Source organism: Halichoerus grypus, chromosome 4 (assembly GCF_964656455.1).
Source record: "Halichoerus grypus chromosome 4, mHalGry1.hap1.1, whole genome shotgun sequence".
Taxonomy (NCBI): domain Eukaryota; kingdom Metazoa; phylum Chordata; class Mammalia; order Carnivora; family Phocidae; genus Halichoerus; species Halichoerus grypus.
The window spans coordinates 172990532-172998215 of NC_135715.1; the positions used below are offsets into that span (position 1 = coordinate 172990532).

General features: G+C 39.0%; 1 pseudogene; it reads left to right on the forward strand.

The window, feature by feature from the left end:
- Positions 1-5188: 5188 nt before the first annotated feature.
- Positions 5189-6280, forward strand: LOC118531336 (high mobility group protein B1 pseudogene; annotated as a pseudogene).
- Positions 6281-7684: the final 1404 nt, after the last annotated feature.

Consider the following 7684-nt stretch of genomic DNA (forward strand, 5'->3'; position numbering starts at 1 on the left):
GAAGATACCTAGATGGCGGCCGATAGATGGTATCTGTGAGCAGCAGGTTGTTGTCAAAACTCAAACAAAATCCTTTCCCAAGGACGGGCCACATTCTTTTGTCTTGCTCCGACACCATGGAATTGACGATCACAATATATAAAACTGAGTTCTTAATACCCCAGCCAAATCTGCTCTTCCTCTGGTCTTTCCCAGTTTCATAAATGTCACTTAGATTCACCCTGGCACTCCTTTCAGTAAGCATTCCTTCACCCTTCATGTTCAACCCACTATCAAGTCTCCAATCCATCCATAATCTCAAACCACGTGGACCACCCTAGTTCACGACGCCTGGTCACCGCAGCCCTGGAGAGCTGCAAGAGCCTCCCTGTGAGTCCCCTCACTTCTACTCTGACCTTCTCTACCCCTCCCCACCCAGCAGCTACAGTGGTCTTCCAATGCAAATGAGAAATTTCAAGTTCCTCAGGTTTCCCTTTGCTCCTAACACCCTGTAGTATGTCCTACAATACATCCAACTTGAGGTCTGGCCCAGGCCCTTTCTCCAGCTTGACCTCACACCTTTCTTCCCCACAATTCCTTTGCTTCCCAAAATATGCCAATGAATTTCTCACTTCCAGGTCTTAGCACATGCTGTTCCCTTTACTTGGAGTGTTCTAATCCTTGCTCTTCACCTGGCTAACTCCTACCTCCAACGGGTCTCAATGAAAATATCCAGTTTTACCTGACCCTTCAATCTTAATTTGATTCTAAATTATGGCACTTTTTTTCTCAATGCATGTAGTTTTTCTTGGCACAGCAGTTTGAATCTACCACATTTGCCGTGTGTTTCTTTTTAATGTCAATGCCTTCTACTATCCCATAATCTTTGTGAGAGCAGGAACCAGGTGTGTCTTTCTGGTTCACCTGTTTCCACAGCCCCTAGCACAGAGCCTAATACATAGTAAGTGCTAAGAGCTATTTGCTGAATGTATGGATGAATAGATGAGCAAATCCAAGGCTTACGGATATTTTTACTACACAGAGTTTTCATTTCATTTAAAAGGCATTAATATTGAGTTCCATTTTTTTAAGATTAGTAGAATACAGAGAATATACAGTTGAGTTAAACTGACTTGTATTCAAATACTGCATAACCATTCAGTAGCTGGACACCGTGGGGAAGTTTCTTCCCTCTCTGCATCTTGGGATTTTAAACTCCAATAGTAGAAATAGCATGACCTATTTCATAGTAGGTTGAAAGTGCCGTCTGGTTTTTTTCTCACAACTTTATCGTACTTTCCAATTTTTCTATTGTTATAATTAGAAAAGAACAACAAGTATTATTTTAGAAAATGCCTAGCTCACAAAATGCCTAGCTCACAAAGTCATTGTGAAAATTATCAATTAACTAGTGATTCAGATAATGTATTATCTAATGCTGAATGAAAAAACATAAATGTGAGGGTGCCTGGGTGGCTCAGTCGGTTAAGTATCTGCCTTCAGCTCAGGTCATGATCCCAGGATCCTGGGATCAAGTCCCACATTGGTCTCCCTGCTCGGTGGGGAGTCTGCTTCTCCCTCTACTCCTCCCCCCTGCCTGTGCTCTCTCTCTCTCACACTCTCTCTCTCAAATAAATAAAATCTTTTAAAAAAACATAAATGTGATATAAAACAACAACAATATTGGTTATTTCTCTGTGGCTCTGGAATCAGGAGTGGCACATCTGAGTAGTTCTAGTTCAGGTCACTCATGAGGTTGCAGGCAGATACAGCCAGGCTGTGGTCATCTACAATCATCCAGTTAAAGCTGGAGGATCCACTTCTAGGGAGGCTCACTCACACGGCTGGGAAGTTGATGCTGGCTATTGGTTGGGGGCCTCAGGCCCTCCTCTTTTCTTTCTTTCTGCAGAGCTACTTGAATGTCCTTGCAGGCTGATGGCTGGCTTCCCTCAAGGTAAGGAATCTAAGAGGCCAAAGCAAAGTTGCAATGCCTTTTATGACTCAGACTTGGAAGTCACACACATTGTTGCTCCCACCATATTCTATTGGTCACATGGAGTCAGCCCTGATTCGGTGTGAGAAGAGACCCCACTGGAGCCAGAATACTGGGAGCCATACAACATTTGAGAGCCTGACTTCCACAGACAAAAACCTTTCCCACTTTCTCCCTACAAGATGCCCATAAACTTCTACCACTGTGTGTGATGTGTGACATTGGAAATTGCTAATTGTGGTGTGTCTGGGATTGTTTTCTTTTTAGTACTAGGCTTTTGTCATGCTGTTTCAGGTAGAGCAAAATGAGTGTCCTTTGTATATTTTCAAGGATATGCCTAAATCAATTTCATACTCTTTCCAAAGTCATTTCTTGTTTAATTTTCTTTATCTAACTCTCCGCATGCCACCATCTTTGTTCATATTTAAACATTTTAGATAAAATTCATCATTTGATGATGACAATGAGAGTGATTACACCTCTCAGATCACTACTCCTTGATTTCAATCTAGACAAAGGTAATTTAACTAACAATATCTTTGTAACTGTTATTCTGATGTGGAAGCTGGAAAGTGGAATGTGTAAACATGTAATAGGAAAGCCTAACACCTCGGTCCCATATCTAATGACATGTCATTGACTGGAATTAATTGAAATTCTTGAACTCTCTCCTTACTTATCCCCCTTACTAAATAAAATTGATAATAATAGTCCTCACCTTGCAAGCATAAATAATAGTGTCTATGCTAAACACACATAGAACACTAGGTTTCCTCTGGAGATGGGAACTAGCTGTCTGGGGAAAAGAAGTGAGAAGGGTATTTTCACTGTATGCTCTTTTGTACCATCTGATTTTTAAACTATTGAATGTAATATCTAGTCAACATCAAAAAAAAGTTATTTAAAATTATTGGACAATTCAACTGTTCATCAATAGAAGACTGGTTAAATAAACCAATTTCCTATCCAAAAAATGGGGTCCTAGTTAGGTGAAAAAGGAATGAGGCACATCTCTATACAGTACTATTAAATGAGCTTCAGGATATATTGCTAAGTGAAAAAAAGCAAAGTATAGAAAAGTGTGCTTAGATAAAAGTGCACACTAAAATATAATAAAATTTAATAAAGTATATTATCTAAATATAATAAATAGGGGCACCTGGGTGGCTCAGTCAGTTAAGCGTCGCCTTCAGCTCAGGTCATGATCCCAGGGTCCTGGGATCAAGCCCCGCATTGGGCTCCCTGCTCAGCAGGGAGTCTACCTTTCCCACTCCTACTCCCCCTGTTTGTGCTCTCTCTCTTTCTCTGTCAAATAAATAAATAAATAAAATATAAAATTAAAATACAATAAAATTACAGAGCAGTGGATGGATAACATAGTATTTTTAAATAATGGTTATCTGTGGAGGAAGGAGGACCTAGGTGAAGGTAGTAGGGATGGAAGCTAGACTTTTCTGAATATTTTTAGATTTGACTTTGAGACCATGAAGGTATTTTGCATAATTATAAAACCAAATTTAAGTTTAAAAAGTAATCCCTAAAACTTTAAAGTGAAATGGAACAAATGAACCCATGGGCCCAATTGTTGGTACAACCATACAGTAAGGAACCCTTTTGAGTGACATCAAAGCAGAATTCCCTGAGTGTGAACTGGAGCCAGCCAGCAAGGGCTCTCCAAAACTGTGTATGTCTCTTCCTAACTCGGCATCCAGTGACGCAGAGTCCATAGCTTGGAAGCAGCCACTCGAGGGTATTTGTACCGTGGAAATCAGCAAATGTTACAAATCAGTCTTCTGCTTATTTTGGTTTTCTTGCTTCTTTGTTCTTGGAATACTGACTGTTAAACATTTACCAGCACACCACTCAATTTATCTGTACATACCTAGAGACCAAAATAATTACAAAACAAAATTACTGCAAATTAGCTTCAATAATCATGGTGTTGGTGTAGTGTCGGTATTGTTATTCTGAGATTGTCTTGTGAGCAGTACAGGATAAACAAATGAGTCATTATGTTGCTATTGTTAAGAACTGGGATTTTGGAGAGTGGGAGAAAGAAGATAGGAATGTAAGGGATTAAGTAAAAGCCCTCTGTATTGAATTTCATTTGGGACTATCAGTGTGAACACATGATGAATTTTACTTTATCTAGATAATCATAGCAATGGAATCAGCAAAATCCAAACTGTGGGAACTCTGAGGCAAACTACACAATTTCTTCAACAAAAACAAAAGCAAAAAAAAAATCACAAGAAAAACAAAAAGAAATGGAGGAGGGTATCTATTGATTAAAAGAGATGTAAAATATATTTAACCAATCTCATTGTATGAACGTCTTTGGATCCTGATTCATACCAAAAAAAAAAAAAAAAAAAAAGGCGGAAAGAAGGAAGAGAGAGCATGTGAGCAAAAGAGAATTCCTATGACAATTATGGAAACATGAAAAAAACTGAACATCTGGGGATGTCTGGGTGGCTCAGCTGGTTAAGCATCTGCCTTTGGCTCAAGTCATGATCTCAGGATCCTGAGATTGAGCTCCGCATCAGGCTCCCTGCTCAGCAGGGGAGTCTGCTTCTCCCTCTCCCTCTGCCCCTTCCCACCTGCTTGTGCTCTCTCTCTCTCAAATACATAAAATCTTAAAAAAAAAAAAAAAAAAAAAAACAGGGACACCTGGGTGGCTCAGTCAGTTAAGCTTCTGCCTTCACCTCAGGTCATAGACGCCAGGGTCCTGTGATCAAGTCCCACATCAGGCTCCTTGCTCAGTGGGGAGCCTGCTTCTCCCTCTGCCTCTGCCCCTCCCCCCTGCTTGTGCTCTCTCTCTCTCTCTCTCTCTCTTTCTCCCTCTGTCAAAATAAATAAATAAAATATTTAAGATAAATAAAATAAGATAAATAAAAAATGAGAAAACAAATGAGAAAACTGAATATCTGATGTTACTAAGGATTTTGTGTTGGTTTTGTGTGATGATTGTATTTTGATTATGTTTTAATAGCATAGTCTTTGTCTTTTAGAAATACTCCCAAAATATTTACATATGAAATTACACAACCAATATGCCTAGGATTTGGTCAAAATAATCAAGGATAGAAGTAATGAGAGAAGCTGTAGAAAAGTAAAATTGGCTGGCTCCCGTTCTCACAGCCATTGCAGTACATTGAGCTCCATAGAGAGAGCACCGGGGCAAGTGAGAGCCAGACGGGCACTGGGCGACTCTGGCTTGCTGAGGAAAATAATTAAACATGGGCAAAGGAGATCCTAAGAAGCCGAGAGGCAAAATGTCATGATATGCATGATATCAAACTTGCCGAGAGGAGCAGAAGAAGAGGCACCCAGATGCTTCAGTCAACTTCTCAAGGGTTTTCTAAGAAGTGCTCAGAAAGGTGGAAGACCATGTCTGCTAAAGAGAAAGGAAAATTTGAAGACATGGCAAAGGCAGACAAGGCCCGTTATGAAAGAGAAATGAAAACTTATATCCCCCCTAAAGGGGAAACAAAAAGAAGTTCAAGGATCCCAATGCACCCAAGAGGCCTCCTTCGGCCTTTTTCTTGTTTTGTTCTGAGTATCACCCAAAAATCAAAGGAGAACATCCCGGCCTATCCACTGGTGATGTTGCAAAGAAACTGGGAGAGATGTGGAATAACACTGCTGCAGATGACAAGCAGCCTTATGAAAAGAAGGCTGCTAAGCTGAAGGAAAAATATGAAAAGGATATTGCTGCATACCGAGCTAAAGGAAAGCCTGATGCGGCAAAAAAGGGAGTTGTCAAGGCTGAAAAGAGCAAGAAAAAGAAGGAAGAGGAGGAAGATGAGGAAGATGAAGAGGATGAGGAGGAGGAGGAAGATGAAAAGATGAAGAAGATGAAGATGAAGAAGAAGATGATGATGATGAATAAGTTGGTTCTAGCGCAATTTTTCTTGTCTATAAAGCATTTAACCCCCCTGTACACCACTCACTCCTTTTAAAGAAAAAAATTGAAATGTAAGACTGTGTAAGATTTGTTTTTAAACTGTACAGTGTCTTTTTTTGTATAGTTAACACACTACCGAATGTGTCTTTAGATAGCCCTGTCCTGGTGGTATTTTCAATAGCCACTAACCTTGCCTGGTACAGTATGGGGGTTGTAAATTGGCATGGAAATTTAAAGCAGGTTCTTGTTGGTGCACAGCACAAATTAGTTATATATGGGGATGGTAGTTTTTCATCTTCAGTTGTCTCTGATGCAGCTTCTACGAAATAATTGTTGTTCTGTTAACTGACTACCACTCAGTAATTGCAAAAAAAAAAAAAAAATTGCAGCTGTTTTGTTGACATTCTGAATGCTTCCAAGTAAATACAATTTTTTTTATTAAAAAAAAGAAAAGTAAAATTGGTCATAAACTGATAATTGTTGAAGCTTAGTGATGGATCCATGGAAGGTTAATATATTGTCTACTTTTGTATTTGATAGAAATTTTTAAAATGTTTTTTAAAGATTAATTCCTTCACCCCTATGCCTACAAGATTTTGCTTTCCCCCAAGTTTTTTTAAAATATAAGCATATCTTTATAGTTACTACAGTTTATAATACTATATTATATACTTGAAAGTCACTAAGAAAGTGGATCTTAAATGTTCTCATTACAAAAAAAATTTGTAACTCTGTATGATGATGGATGTTAACTGGACTTATTGTGGTGATCATTTTGCAACATACACAAATATCAAATCATTACATTTTACACCTAAAACTACTATAATATTATGTCAACTATACCTCAGTTAAAAAACATATATAAGCATACTTCTGATGAGATACATTTCTGTGGATGTGTTTTTACTATCATCATTTACTAAAAATTACTAAGTGCCTCATGTGTGGGCCTCAATTTAACAAAATTTATAAAGCAACAGAGTATAGACATAAAATCATATTGAATTAGTTAGGAAAAAATCAACTTAATAGAGTCAGTGTATAGACCAAAAGGCCTTGGCAGCTATTAATGAAATGCTTAATTAGGAAACACAAACACTTTTCAAACAATAAGCAATCAGAACTTCTTACAAAGGCACAAGACTTTAAAGGAGTTATTGCTGCCGTATAACATTATATAGGCCCACATAGAAAGATTCTTCAAAACATCTGGAATCCAAGTCCACCTGCTACAGGTGAGCAAACAGAGCCTCCATAAAGCGATGAAAGAGACAAAACAAGCCGATTGACCCGGGGGGCACTTTTATGAATAGCCCATTAGGAGGAAGCATAGACAGCACTTCTACCCACTGTGCATTTCTCAAGAAAATGAAACCTCAAAAAAGTACAAAGAGGCATCGGCCAAAACCATCTCCATTTGCTTTTGGTGTGAAATATCCTTTTCCAATTCAGACAGACAGCAAATATTTAACAAGGAAAGGAGAGAAGCAGGTGCAGAATTTGGGCAATAGGTAACGACTCCTTGCACCATTTTGAGTCATCAGTGAGACATTTAGGTCAGTCACCCTCAGACACAGATAGTGCTTTTGACCACTATAAAAGGTAGCAAGCATTTTAAGAAGAGATCGACTCCTGTCCCTGGCCCCATAGTTCCAACCAAATAAAAAACCCACATACCACGGGGAGTTGGTGGTGAGAAACATCGGCCATCAGCCAAGGTAAGTAATGTAAGCAAACCCTGAAAGTGTCCTGAAGCCAGACTTCAGAAGAGAATGTTGACTTTTGGAGCTCCTCATCGCTAT